At 34.9% G+C, this 13,469-nt stretch overlaps 1 protein-coding gene and 1 long non-coding RNA gene across 5 annotated transcripts in view; one reads left to right on the top strand and one right to left on the bottom strand.

Moving 5' to 3' along the window:
• The first annotated feature begins 1,136 nt into the window (after window positions 1–1,136).
• LOC135302970 (uncharacterized) lies at window positions 1,137–11,756 on the top strand. Its single transcript, XR_010364514.1, has 5 exons — window positions 1,137–1,283; window positions 8,708–8,777; window positions 9,361–9,496; window positions 10,682–10,728; window positions 11,620–11,756. It is a non-coding gene; the product is annotated as an uncharacterized LOC135302970 (long non-coding RNA).
• A 139-nt stretch (window positions 11,757–11,895) lies between these two features.
• NOVA1 (NOVA alternative splicing regulator 1) overlaps window positions 11,896–13,469 on the bottom strand; it is a 146,451-nt gene continuing 144,877 nt past the window's right edge. For all 4 annotated transcript variants that reach the window (XM_064424077.1, XM_064424078.1, XM_064424079.1 and 1 more), the window contains one exon: window positions 11,896–13,469. This exon is cut by the window's right edge and continues 5,188 nt beyond it. The gene's annotated coding sequence lies outside the window, so the exon portion shown is untranslated.

Below are 13,469 nucleotides of genomic sequence, written 5' to 3'. Positions count from 1 at the left end.
TTTCATCTAGAGAAGATACTAATTTATTATTATTAATGCAACTTATTATCAAGAATATCTAATTTCCTTGTAAATCTGAGGTTTTTGCCATACATTGACAAAGTCAACCGTATACAATTTTGCTTATAACAAAACAATAGAAACAAGTAAATCCAATATTAAATGCAATTTTAAATGGATTTTTGTTTTACATTTTAAATTATGTTTTTTCTACTGAATTTCAATTATTAATCCTAGCTTACTGATTAAAATTAAATGCCTTCAGCACATCAAATTTAGATATTTCAAAACATATATAAAGAAAAGATAATACAATTGCAGCAATTATGAACTACAACACTAAGATGTGAAATAGCACTAGGGAGGAAAAAGTTTTATCTCAATGTGACAGACCACAAGAAAACACCACAGTGGCATTTGGGAGGGCTATAACTCAAGCAATAATACAGAACGAAAGCTTGTAATTTATTAATAGGAAACTATACCAATCAGATTTGCCCAATAAATGTATGAATCCAATACAAGTTTGAAAATAGACTGAAAATGCATTGGTGACTCAAATACTGCAATATATTTTGAGTAAAACCTTGGTTTTCCTAGAAGATTTATTTGAGAAGAAGACTTAACAACTTTAGCAAGACTTAACAGCTCCAGTCCCTGAATCTTTCTGTCAATGAAGAGCAATGAAGTAATGTACTAAGGGTGTCAAATTTATAAACAAAAAAACCTTTTTATCAGAAATTTTACTTTCTGCTGATTTTTACAGGAGGCTAAACAAGTTAAAATTTATCTGGAAAAGAGCATGACAATATTTGCTGATCCTTTCCTTCATGATAGCAAGTGGTGGAGAGGGTAGGCAGGCAAAGGATCTGAGGTTCTGTGAACAGAAGGGACATAGCAATCAAAATTGCTGAAGTGGGATCTCCAGAAGCACAGGGATGTAAATAAAGAAGTGCTTGTGCCACAGTCTTGTGAGGGAATTTCTTATTCTCTTCATGGGGAGAAGAATGCCCCCTGAAATGCCTGCACACTAATGCACACAGACTGGAAAACAGAATTGGGGGTCCACGTGCAGTTACAGGATTATGACCTCATTAAAACAATGGAGATGTGGTGGGATAGATGACACAACAGAGTGCTGCAAAACACAAACGCAGGCCCCTTAAGAACCACTGGGCTGGGAATGCCAGAGGGAGTTGTCCTTTGTGTGAGAAACAAGCTGGAATGCATGGAACTCCGCCTTGTGATGAGTGATGAGCTGAGAGCTGCTGTATTGGGAACTGGTGGGCAGATCAAAAGAGGTCATTCTGAATAGGAAAGGAGTAGTTGAGATCTTTGTCAGACAACATGAAGAAGTCTCATATTCCCAGTTGCTGGTTCTTATGCCTGACATGTCACCCTGACATCTGCTAAAAGACAACGTAGCTAGGAAAAGCAAACTGGGAGGTTTCTGAACTGCACTGACAACAGCTTCTGACACAGGTGGTCCAGGAATTAATAAGGAGTGGTGCAAAATACTTAAAACAGGGAAGAAGTGGTCAGGGATGTGGAATTCAGAGACATCCTTTGACCGCAGTAAACAGGGATAGTGGAAATCAGGATCCTAAGAGGCAGGACTAGGGCAAAAAGCAGAATCATTACCCTGGTCATCAGAAGCCCGGATTTTGGCCTGTTCCCGTTATTCAACAGAGAAAAATGTGAGGTTCTGCACCTTGGGAGAAATAACCTCATGCAAAAATGTATTTTGGGGCCAACTGGCTGGAAAGCAGTTTTAAGAAAAAGACCTGGAGAATCTGGCATAAAACAAGTTAAGGAGGAGCCAAAAATGTGCCCTGGTGACAAAGCAGGACAAGGAATCCTTGGCTGCAATTAGGAGTGTTGCCAGCAAGTGCAGAGAAGTGATCCTTTCCCAATACTCATCTGTGCCCAGTGCTGGGCTCCTCAGTACCGGGAGGAAATGAAGCCAGTGGAGAGGGCCAAGGGAAGGGTCCCAGAGGGGGTTAAGGGACTGGAGCACCTTCCATAGGAAGACAGAGAGCTGGGACTCTAGCTTGGAGGAGGGGTGGTCGGGTGTCAGCTGGAGGTCAGTCACTAAAGCATACTCCAGGGATCAAATACTGGCACCATAACTATTTAACATCCTCACTAATGACATGTGTGGTGGGGAAGGGCTTATCCTGATCAGGTTTGGTACAAAACCTGGAGAAATGGCTATAATATACTAGCCATTAGATAGGTGTGCTACCATTCAGAGAGACATAAACAGGCTGGAAAATTGAGCAGATAGGAATCTTTTGAAATTCAGCAAAAGCTTTGATTGACCTTGCTTGAACAGTGGGGTTGCACTATAGTCTCAAGAGTTCTCTTCCAACTTCAAAAAAGATGTGATATTATGATTCAGTAACTGATGAGGTACAATCTGCATTTATTCTCACTGATGTTGATAGGATATCATTAAGTGTCTAACCCCCAGAGGCATGCAATGAGCAAATGTCTCTGAGGGCTATGTACTATCCTGTATTTAGAAAAGATCATATCATAGGTTAACAATCTTTGACAAGTGCTGTAAAAAATCAACTGTAAAAGACTTTGAAACAGCTCACTAGAAAGGATGACTAATTATAGCTCACAAAAATTCTGCTATGTAATTTCTGAGGTGATATTCCAAAACTCATCACAGTAATTTCCTTCACATCTCTTGGTTTCGATCAGGCCCCTTTTAAATAAAAAAAAAAACGCCACATATTGTATAAAATGTATAAATAAGGAAATATTTAAAGATATTACAGACAGAAAATATCTACCTCCTATAGCATTTTTTGACAAAATAAATAAAGAAAACACATTATCAGGAATCCAGTCATTAAAAACTTGCTATGGAACTTCTACTAGATGGATCTTTTACAAACAGAAAACTAAGGAATAAGCACTGAATAAGTAACCTGGCTTCAAGAAACACATCACATGTGCTGCAGCTTGCTACCTCACCTGTGATGATAAAGCTGTCTGAGGGTAAACTGCATTGAAACAGCCTGTGTCAAAATACTGCTCTTCTTATTTACTGTACTTGGAACATTTTTAGCAATTTTTAAATTTGATTTTGGAAATGATGCCTCCAAGCCTTATTAGCTTTACTATAAGACTGGAAATGCTATAAACTTCAGATGAGAAGAGGGAGGACAAGTTGCCTGAGGAAGTGGGGCTCTAAATTAGCTTTGCTTCAAAACCAGAGAGAGTAATGAAATCCCAGCCTAAAGGCTGGATTTGTAAAGATTATTTAGGTGTAGATGAAGGTGTAGATGGATGCCTAGTGTGATCTCAAAAGCATTAAACATGAGTTTAATAGATGTTTCCAAAAACAAAAAGCCTATTTCAGTCTGTAATTGCCCAGGTACCTTCCAAACTAGATCTTAAGGCTCTGAAAAGTGGCTCACAAAAGAAACAGCACATCTTGTTCCCAAATCAGATTATTGCTGAGTCTTACACTCTAGGTCTGAAATCTCTTGTGCCTTGAGAGAACTTGTTGACCTTGGATGGAAAAAGCAGAAACATGGTTTTTAGTTTGGTTTAAATAAAATCATTACCAAATATACTTTTATATTTTCTCTTACATGGATGCTCTTAAATCCTGCTCTGAATCAGGAAAGAATTACTGAAAATTTGGCGTACCTTCTTCCAGATAAGTTTTCACTACTTTAACTGAATTGCCTTGTATAATTTGCTTGAGTCAATGCAATATTGGTATAAATGTGAGCCAGCAAATAGATTTCCCTGTGTTAATTCTGAAACCAGTGACTAGTATTGTCATAGCTGATCCTTTACACATGGGACAGGCATAAGGCTACACGTGGTTATGGAGATACTTAGACTCTTTCAGTCCTAAGCAAATCATACGGAATGAAAATGAAATATATTCTGAGAGGACAGACTTTGTATTTTTTGGATTAAGTTTGTATTCTAATGTCCTCAAATGTATGTGTGTACCTCTGAAGGACTTCTTGCTATTTGCCTGAGACCAAACTGTAATCAGTTCGCATATATGACTTAATGAAAGTTTGCTCCATTTTTTGTGTGGGAATTATTCATGAATGTGAAGAAGAAAAGAGATAATTGAGATAATTTGTTCTCTTTTTTCATCATTGAACCTGCATTCACTTTTGTTTAGTGAGAGCATCTATTCAATTTCTTTAATATTATCAAGTTGTCAAGGAGAGAAAAAGCTATAAAATATGAACGAAGTAAATGAAAAATGACAAGGAATATTTAGATCAGGTGCCATGAAAAATGACTGCCTAAAAGAAAACTTCCCAGAGGAAGTAAAGAAGAGTGCTAATCTAGAGATGTGCAAAATTAAGCTGAAAAAAATTAGTTATCAGCAAGTGTGCATTAGGGAATGCAGCAGAGAACTTAAGCAGGCCACCAGATTTACAGTGAGGCACTACTGTTGCCTTGAAACATGCTCCTGACCATAGATCTTCAGGGTCAGCAAGCTCATGCATTAGAAGACTTAATTAGAGAATGTAATGGGGTAGTAAATTTGATAGCCATGTTTTCTATAAAGAAATTGGACACGCGGATTGCCTTACTAGTAGCAAAACTAAGAGTTTAAATTCATGTTTTCTAGAATATGTTAATTATTCAGACTTCCACTGAATGGGAAAATAGTTTTTCAAAGCACAAATTTAAAATGCTGTTCATTTAAAAATGATCAAGGAGAAGATGAGGAAAATGAAAGAAATTTTGTTGACTAATGGTTCTGATGATGGAAAGTAGCAAAATTTTAGCTTTTCAAAAATATATATATATATGTACATATACCTGTGCTAAATTACATATAACATTACTGAATGCAAAGTGGAAGTGAAAACTGATTCATTCTAAAATAAGTTTTTTTTCACATTATTGCACTACAATACGCATCACACTTCTCTCCCAAGAAATCATTGTTCTACCAAGCATTTAAAACTTTATGGTTGTGTTATAGTGTAAAAATTCTTAATTCATTTTAGAAATACCAGTTAGAAGCAAAATTAATGTGATTTTGCTTCCTTTTTTTTTTTAAAAGTGGATGTATGCTCTTTTTTCATTTTTTATTTCACTAATTTTAAATAATTATGCTAGAAATAGCTGGGTTTTGCTCATTACTTTGCCTACATCAATGCTATTATGTGTATTACCATGCTCTCAGAGCTCACTGCTAGGAGCATAGCAAACCATACGGTTTTTCACTCTGCTTTTGTTCTTGCTCCTTGTACTTCACTCTGCTTTTTTACTTGATTTCTCTGCATCTGGTGTGATTACTTTTGGTAGAAATGTTCTAACTGGCTCTCTCACAGATCTAGACGGGGCCTCCTTGTGAGTAGATTTTTTTTTTTTTTTCATTTGGTGGAATGGGCTAAAAGCAGATTTTTAGCAATGTCTGAAATGGTGAGGTGCTCATACTTCACCACCACAGTGGTAGTAGTGACATATGTAAACCTCTAAAATAGAATACAGAATTACATAAAGGCCAAGTAATGTTATTTCCATTCTCTGGCTTTACTGCAGGTGCTTCAAATTGTAGTATTTTAAAAATTTTTAACTGGTGTTATATCACTCAAGTGACATCTACTAATAATTTTTTTGAGCATATAATCATAAAAACTTTGTAATATTTTGGTTGTATAGATCTATTGTAAAAATGTGGTAGGAAGGAAATGTCCTTTTGACAAAGGTGAGTTTATCAAACAAGGTCACCAGAACAATGTTATCAAAGAATTCTTTCCACTGCTACATAGTGAAAATGAAGAAGCAAGTACTAAAGAAGCTCAGAAAGAAATTCAGTATCTCCAAACAGTCACAGGCTGTCATACAAAACTACCTGATCGCTCCTAAATACAAGGGATATACCTCTAAGTTAGCTACATTTGATAAAAACATCTTACATACTCAAGCCTGGGGACAGGTATGTGGGTTGAGTTCTAGACTTCTCTATATAGGAAAGCATACAGGCAGGAATAACAGTATTTCCTTAACAAGGCATCAGAGTATTGCCTTAAAGGTGACTTGTACAATGCTAACTGTCAGAGCATTTGGGGCTTTGATAAATGAGCCTTATATGCAGGAGCTAGAAACAATTTCCGCAACTGATAACATCAGATCTTTATTTCAAGTGCACCTCTAGTTGCAGCCTACATCCCTGCAGTGTGACCATTTTTCCTAATTAAGATTATCATCTCTGCCAGGCTGAACTGTATCTACATCAATTAACTTATTCAAATTGATTATGGAATAGGGCCTAGAAGGAATAATGTCGCACTCAGTCATATTTTCTTTCATATGTCTCTTTACACATGCCTTTGTCCTTTGCTTTGATCTCTAAAAAGTCTCACTGAATTGCAAATTCCACTCACCTCATTGAGACAAGTACCAGCATACAATGCCTTATCTGTGGGAAGAACACATTATACAACATGCACACTAGTGCAAAACTGGTAATCAAAGTGATAACACTTCCAGTTTTATTGTGTTTTCCTCACGTAAGACCTAATTATGCTGATTCTTACACAGAGGCCTTTTTAACCTCAGTAGCACTGATGGATGTAGGGAGAACAGTGTTTTTTAAGACTTACAATACTCATGAAACAAAAAAATAGATTTTTTTTTTATGCTGAATAACTTATCAGACTCTTTCAATCCATTAATATTAATTTCATTAGAGTCTATATAATAATAAAACTACCTGAAAAAAAGAGATTGGCTTGAACAGTGAGAATAGCTTCATATACTTCAAGGAGGCACTTAGATATGGAGATAATTTATTTTCTTCAGAAATTTTTTTCCTCCCAAGACACACCATTTACAAAGAGGGTGTTTACCAATTGCTTCATTGCTGCAAACACTCTGTTATAATGAAGAACTGCTGTGTAACCAGGACATTTTATTAGCATGAACTGACTTACACCTTCTTTCATACAGCACTTGCATTTTCAAATTTCATCATCTTTCTCAACATTTCCAGAGCTATTTCAACTTCATGACTAATACTTGACATTATTAACAGGTTTATGTAGACTGTGATGAAAAAAGAATTTTGTTCTAAACAGTTCCAGTTTTGCCACAATGAATGTCAGAGTTCCAACTAATCTCTGGTAATGTAGGAGAAAACTTTTCATGCATGCGCTCTCCTTTGAACTAAGTCAAGAGAAAACAACTGCAAAACCTAAGCCGACAGTATTCTAACACTGTGCTTCTGTGAGGTTTATGCTGGCTTGCTAAGAGACACTTGCCAATGTGGGCATTAGTTTCAAGTACTGTAAAATAAACTTTCAAAACATATCTGCCCTACACTGTGTAGTCATAGCTCACATTTGGACCTTGCACTGAGGATACTTGTCTTTTAATCCATCTGGGAAAAAATGATGAGGAAGATTCCAAGGAGGAATGAATTGCTTGACTTGTGTCAGTGACATGAGCCTTTGCTTTATTTTGTTTTCCTGCAGATAGAACGAATTCCCAGACACAATGGGCTTAGGCTGACTTGCTTGACTTTTACTGTCTCTACCCTAAATAGCACAGTTATGACACTGCGTTACACTGTAGCAAGTGGTTCAGGAGTCAGGATCCTTCGTAAAAATCAGTGATCACAACATACTGCAACTTTAAAGAAGACTTCTCAGGTGGTAATTCATCTTGCAATTGAAGTGTTACTCAATCATTTTCAGAAACACTGATATTAAAATTATTTACAGTTGGTCTTATATTTCTAAACAAAACCTAGAGTCTGTGTAGCCAAAATTATCTCTGCTGCTTCCTTGAGGCAGGATATGGGAGGTGTTAACTTACCCTCCTAAGACAGTTCCAGTTTTCTGAACACTTCTGTAGAAATTGCATTCTTATTTCAAGCAAGCTAGACAGAAAAATTCTGATTAAACCAAGCTGTGTCAAAATTACAATTCATTAAGTGTGAAATATTTGTGCAGGGAGAACACAACATTTTGGCTTTGATATAATGATGTGCAGTCCAGGAAAATGTTCTCTGCAAAAAACCATAAACATATACAAATATGTATACACACTGGAAGCATTACTGCCTTTTTTTTGCCTACTCTACAGTTCACAAACCTGTGTGGCATCTTACTATGCTAGGTGCTTTGCTCTGTCTATCAGATAAGATAGATAAACCTATCAAAATTTAGTTACAGAGGCCATGTTTGATTCTTTATTAACTTTATCCTCTTATACCCACTTTGAAATTAAGGAGATGTATTTTGGAAGTGTGTGGAAATGGACAGGTAGTTTAAAGAGACATACAGCTGTATTTCTTCAAATAAATATATAAATATTAGCCAACCAAGTCATTTCCTGTCCTCCAAAGCATCCTTATAAATGATTCAACCTTGCACACTCACCTTCTTTGTATTAAAGATATTAAAGACCTTTTTTTTTTTTTCTGTTACTGATATTACAAGTGAAAAACAAAATTAGATCAATCAGTTTATGTTAAAGGCAAGAAGATCAGGGATGATGTCATTCCAGAACAATGCCATATTAGGATGACACCTGCTGTATGCATCCAATGCTTTAACAATAACTATTGAAGCATTTTTAGGGCACACCCATAACAATGTTTCTTTATTGTGAAGGAATACAATATCAAATGCAGTATTGGAAAAATGCTGTAGTAGGAGAATACATATTAAAAAACATTGCTGTTGAATTCTTACAGGCTATCTTTGCAAGAGCTGGAAGTTGAGTTTTATAGAAGAACAATCATCAGGGTTTGCTCAGTGATTTCTGTAAGTACAGCATTTAGGATAAACGTGTCTAAACTGAAATGGCAACACTTAATTGTTTTTAACAAAAACACTACTAATCATATTGTTAATTTATTACAGTACTGTGTGATTCTGGAAAATATTTCTTTTCTGGAGCATACCCCCCTATATAAACAATGTAAACTCTTTTCAAGTCTTATGCTTGGCATGTCCATCAGAAGTTTACCCCAGTGAGGAATGTCCATCTATTAACATTGAACTTTGAGCAGGATTGATTGACATAGTTAATAATTCCAATTAGTGATTAATTCCAGATTAGTACTCCCCACTTTAAGTATTGATGAAAGGAGATTCAACCACACCATGTAAATTTTACAGAATAACCCCTCACTATTCCTAGAAGTCATAGCTTTCTTGCCAGGGCTTTCACTTTAACAAAAATCTCCTTTGATTTATTTGGAATTCAAATAAAGGCAAAGCTGGAAACTTTAGGGACACTTAACTCCCTTTGACAGGTTTTCTGTAATAGATTTTTCTCTTCTAAGCCTTCAGTCTGGGAAAATAAGAATACCATAAATATGTCTTCTGATTAATATATTTATAGAGTTGCTCCCTTAGGCTGGAATTCATCACTTCAGCTATTACTGGTTTCTACATTAATTTTGGTCACCAATCCAGAGCAGCTTAGCACCTTCAAAGCAGACTGCCCACCAAGCTTCTGTGAACTTTATAGTTAACCTGTGAGTAACATTACTGACTGAGATACAAATCTGCAGATAGAAGTGATATACTTGCCTACATGGGGGAAAATTTGGCCATCTCATTCACCAATGAGTCCTTTTTTTATACACACTTGAGCTTTGCCTAAACACTTTAATTAAGGATTTTTTTATTATTTGTATATAGAAATATGCATGTTCAGTTAAAACTGGAACTAGTGTTTCTCATCAGGAGTTCTGCTTCCACATAATGTAGACAAATGCATACAGCAAAAGAGGAGAAAAATAAACCCATGGATGCCAGGAATTCTGCTATGCCCACTGATGGTGGGAGCAAAAAACAATCCAATTTCTCACTTAAAATTATACTTAGTGATGACACTCCATTATTTGTCTTGATGACCTACAATAATGATAAAATTAATGCATTAGTCACATGCAATCAAATTGGCTCCCAGTAACTAATACAGTCTGATTAGGAACAGCCTTTGTTTCAGATTTCCCCTTTTTTTCACTGTACAGCAAGTGATGTCATTTGATTGGGAGGAAAAAATGAACTGAATTTTAGAGAGCAAATTGATTATAACAAGACATATGAAAACACTTTTTTTAACCAGAATAAACTTCTGTGAGGTTTGAGTTCATTGACAGCATATGACTGAGAATTTGGTGAAAATACACTTTTTCTTTGAAGCATCATAATCAAAAGTAAATTATTTTCTTCTTTTTGTAAACCTATCTGTATGATATACTTTTGGAGTCCTGTGACTTTGTAAAATCACACTGTTACTGCTTCTTCAATCTTTACATCTCACAGTCTGCAACTGCTCATGCTTACATGTGTTTATGTGGTAATATAAAGTATGAAGACAATATCACAGGGCACCAACTCTTTTAACTCAAAGGAAGGAAAACTGCAAATTAAATCATTATATACAAATTGGATACAAACTGTTTAGAACTTTGAGCTGTATTGGGTTACAATGTGTATAATTAAAATGTTCATATAAATAGACAGGAAGACTAGCAACAATATCACTGATGTATTCATCAACTGTCATGTAAAAACAGGTTCTCAACTATGGCCCTCTTCTGTTTACATTTTATATTTTCAAGCTCAAAATTCTCAAAGCTCCAATATGAATTTAAAATTAGCATGCACAGCAGAAACTGAAATGTTTCAATGATGTGTTCTACATCCTCTAGGTACAGAAAGAGGAATAATGTATTGTAGCAAGAATAGCTGCTGCCAGGTAAGGCTGTTATAACATTTCAAAAAGTCTGGAATGTGACATATTGCCAAGTAGGCTTTTAGAAGAGAAAACAAGCAACTGATTTTAAAGTGGTATTTACTTTTTATCAACACATTTGAGTAAAAATATTAGTGTGAATTCTCCCCCGCTTCTCCCCATAAACATACTTTCCTAAGAGGTCATATTAAGTACCAAAGAACTCCACCTACTTAGGGAAATATATTGAAAAACTGAGATATTTCATCTTGTTTCAAAGATACAAATATGAAATCTGATTGTCCTGATATTTTTGCTTAAAAGTCTTTTTATCATGATAATATCTTCAGTAAGATGAAGGTTTATTATCAGCAAAGATAATATTATGATTTTACTTATATTATTTAATGTATCTGGATTACAAGCTAATGTCCTCTGATGTAGAAAAGGAGCTTTAAAAAATCTTGCCTTTTTCTTAGTTTAGATAATTTCAAGTTATAAATTTATAAAATTATTATAAGAATAAAAAGAACAAAATACAGTTCTCATTCTTGTTGAGTAGTTGCATACCAGAGTTCTTTGACTTTATTTTCACTACTGACATTTAATTGAATTCCAATGACATCAAAACTAACTGGGGTAGTCTCACAGTACTTTCCTGTAGTATATTTACTGATTATTTAACAATAATTGCAACAATTGCAAGTGGTTTAAAAAACCAAGCTGATATACAAAAAATTGAGTATAGGAACTTTTAAATTAAAAGCACGGAGGAGGGACTACTAACACAAAATAATTATAAGAACATTTGGAGAGAAAATGCACTATGAAATATAAAATGCTTAAGAAAAAAATCTGCAATTTGCATTTGAAAAAAATATTTCTGAAACCCTGAACTATGTTACTAACATGTAGGGCACAATGATAATGGTGGCGGTCACGTAATCATACCCTGGGAGTGTTGTAAGTTCTCACTATAAGCCTGCCTACTGGAAATATTTTGCACAAAGGAAGAGACACATCTCCAGGAGGAACAATAAAGATGATTGTCTGGCAGACAAACTACTGAGTGGTAGGTTTCAATAGCTTCATGTGACTCTAAAATTGCCTTGCTGATTTAAGACAGTAACTATCTGCTTAGCACACTTTCTTTACCAAGAAAGGATAACAGTTAATACACCACAAACAGAATCAATATTAAAGAACTGTTTAATATACAGAAAGTAATACAAATTATCACTGCTTGAAGTGCCATATGAGGCCACCACCAACAACCACAACTGGATTATATATTTCCTCAACCAAATGATAAATGATTTCAGGGTAGTGTGTTAGGATATCCAGAATTTTAAATACCAAATATTTTTAAACAAAATGTAGCATGAGACAGAAACAGCAAACACAATTATACTATCCTGTGGTGAAAACAAATGGATCTCCATTTTCAGAGATCTACCAATTGGCTTACATAAGATATTATACCCTTCTGACACTTAGGGTACTCCTCTTCTAAGGTCAGGCAGATCTCCTGAAATGAAGTTACCAAAACAAAGACAAAACAGAGAAATTCAGCCTTTCTTTTGCCTGAGAAGGTTTGTTAAACCTTATAAACTGGTGACTGTTATGGCAGATTTTGGCATCTTGATTAAGTGTCTTAAAACCTACACCACGTATCGCTTGGTAATGTGATCCTTGTGTTCAGAAGAAGGATTGCTAAGCTGTAAATCATCGTCACCAGTTCTCAGACAGGAGCACAGGACAAGTGAGTTGCACAGAACCAGTGTATGTGAGAGACATCCTTCTGCTTTGCTGTATTCTGTTGTGTCCTTGCATAGCAGTAAGACAGATTACTTTTCCACCCTCTTAGACAGTAATCAACTCACATTAGCTCTTTTTTAGAATTAATAGAATTAGAATAAATACATAGACCTACCTTTGTTTTTCCCCATTATCATCCTCTACTAGTTTTCGTGAAACACATTTTTTTAGAAAACGAGGAGGCAAACCAGGTGTTAGATTATTTATGTTTGACAAATTCATATCATTTAAATAATTAAAACTAATTTGTGTTGAGAGCTACAGTTGCATTTTTATTAGAGAAACAAGTACAAATAGGCGTCACTACAGAGCTGTTTATTCAATAATGAGATTAAATGAAATGGATTTTGTAGTCTCAATACTTTGATTAATGTGGCAATTGGAATTTCTGTGCCCTAACAATGTGGAAACAGCTGCTCACCCACTATAAATCTGTGAAACTTTTTTTTCTTTAAAGCTACGCATTTTAAATTACCCCTAAAAATATACTGTAAGCAAAATATTGAATGTTTTCAGTTTAAACAATATTTACATTATAAGCCTGAAATTATACTACTTTTTAATTTAATCACAAAAAAAGTTTTATTTACAAATAGCAGTATATATATGTTTATATGTAATGTAAACCTTTCTGCATATCTTTTTGCTTACATAATATAGAGGTTATTGCATTATTCTGTATAGAAAAATACTTTACTATTAAACTAATAATAAATTCTAAATTAATTATTCTACAATAGGGAATTACAATTTTAAGAGAAAAATATATGAATGTAGCTACAAGGAGAATGTGCTGTGTGTAAAATTGCCTACCAAGAACCAGTTAAAGCAGCACAGTACTTACCCTTTGAACAAAAGGCAACAACATGTAATTGAAAGAAATTATTATGGACTATTAAAGTTTTGAGGAAAAAAAAAGATGCAAAACATCTGGAAGCAAACATATT

This window comes from Passer domesticus, chromosome 6 (genome assembly GCF_036417665.1).
Source record: "Passer domesticus isolate bPasDom1 chromosome 6, bPasDom1.hap1, whole genome shotgun sequence".
NCBI lineage: Eukaryota > Metazoa > Chordata > Aves > Passeriformes > Passeridae > Passer > Passer domesticus.
Note: the sequence above shows the minus strand (reverse complement) of the source record. Positions and strands in the feature narration are given on the sequence as shown.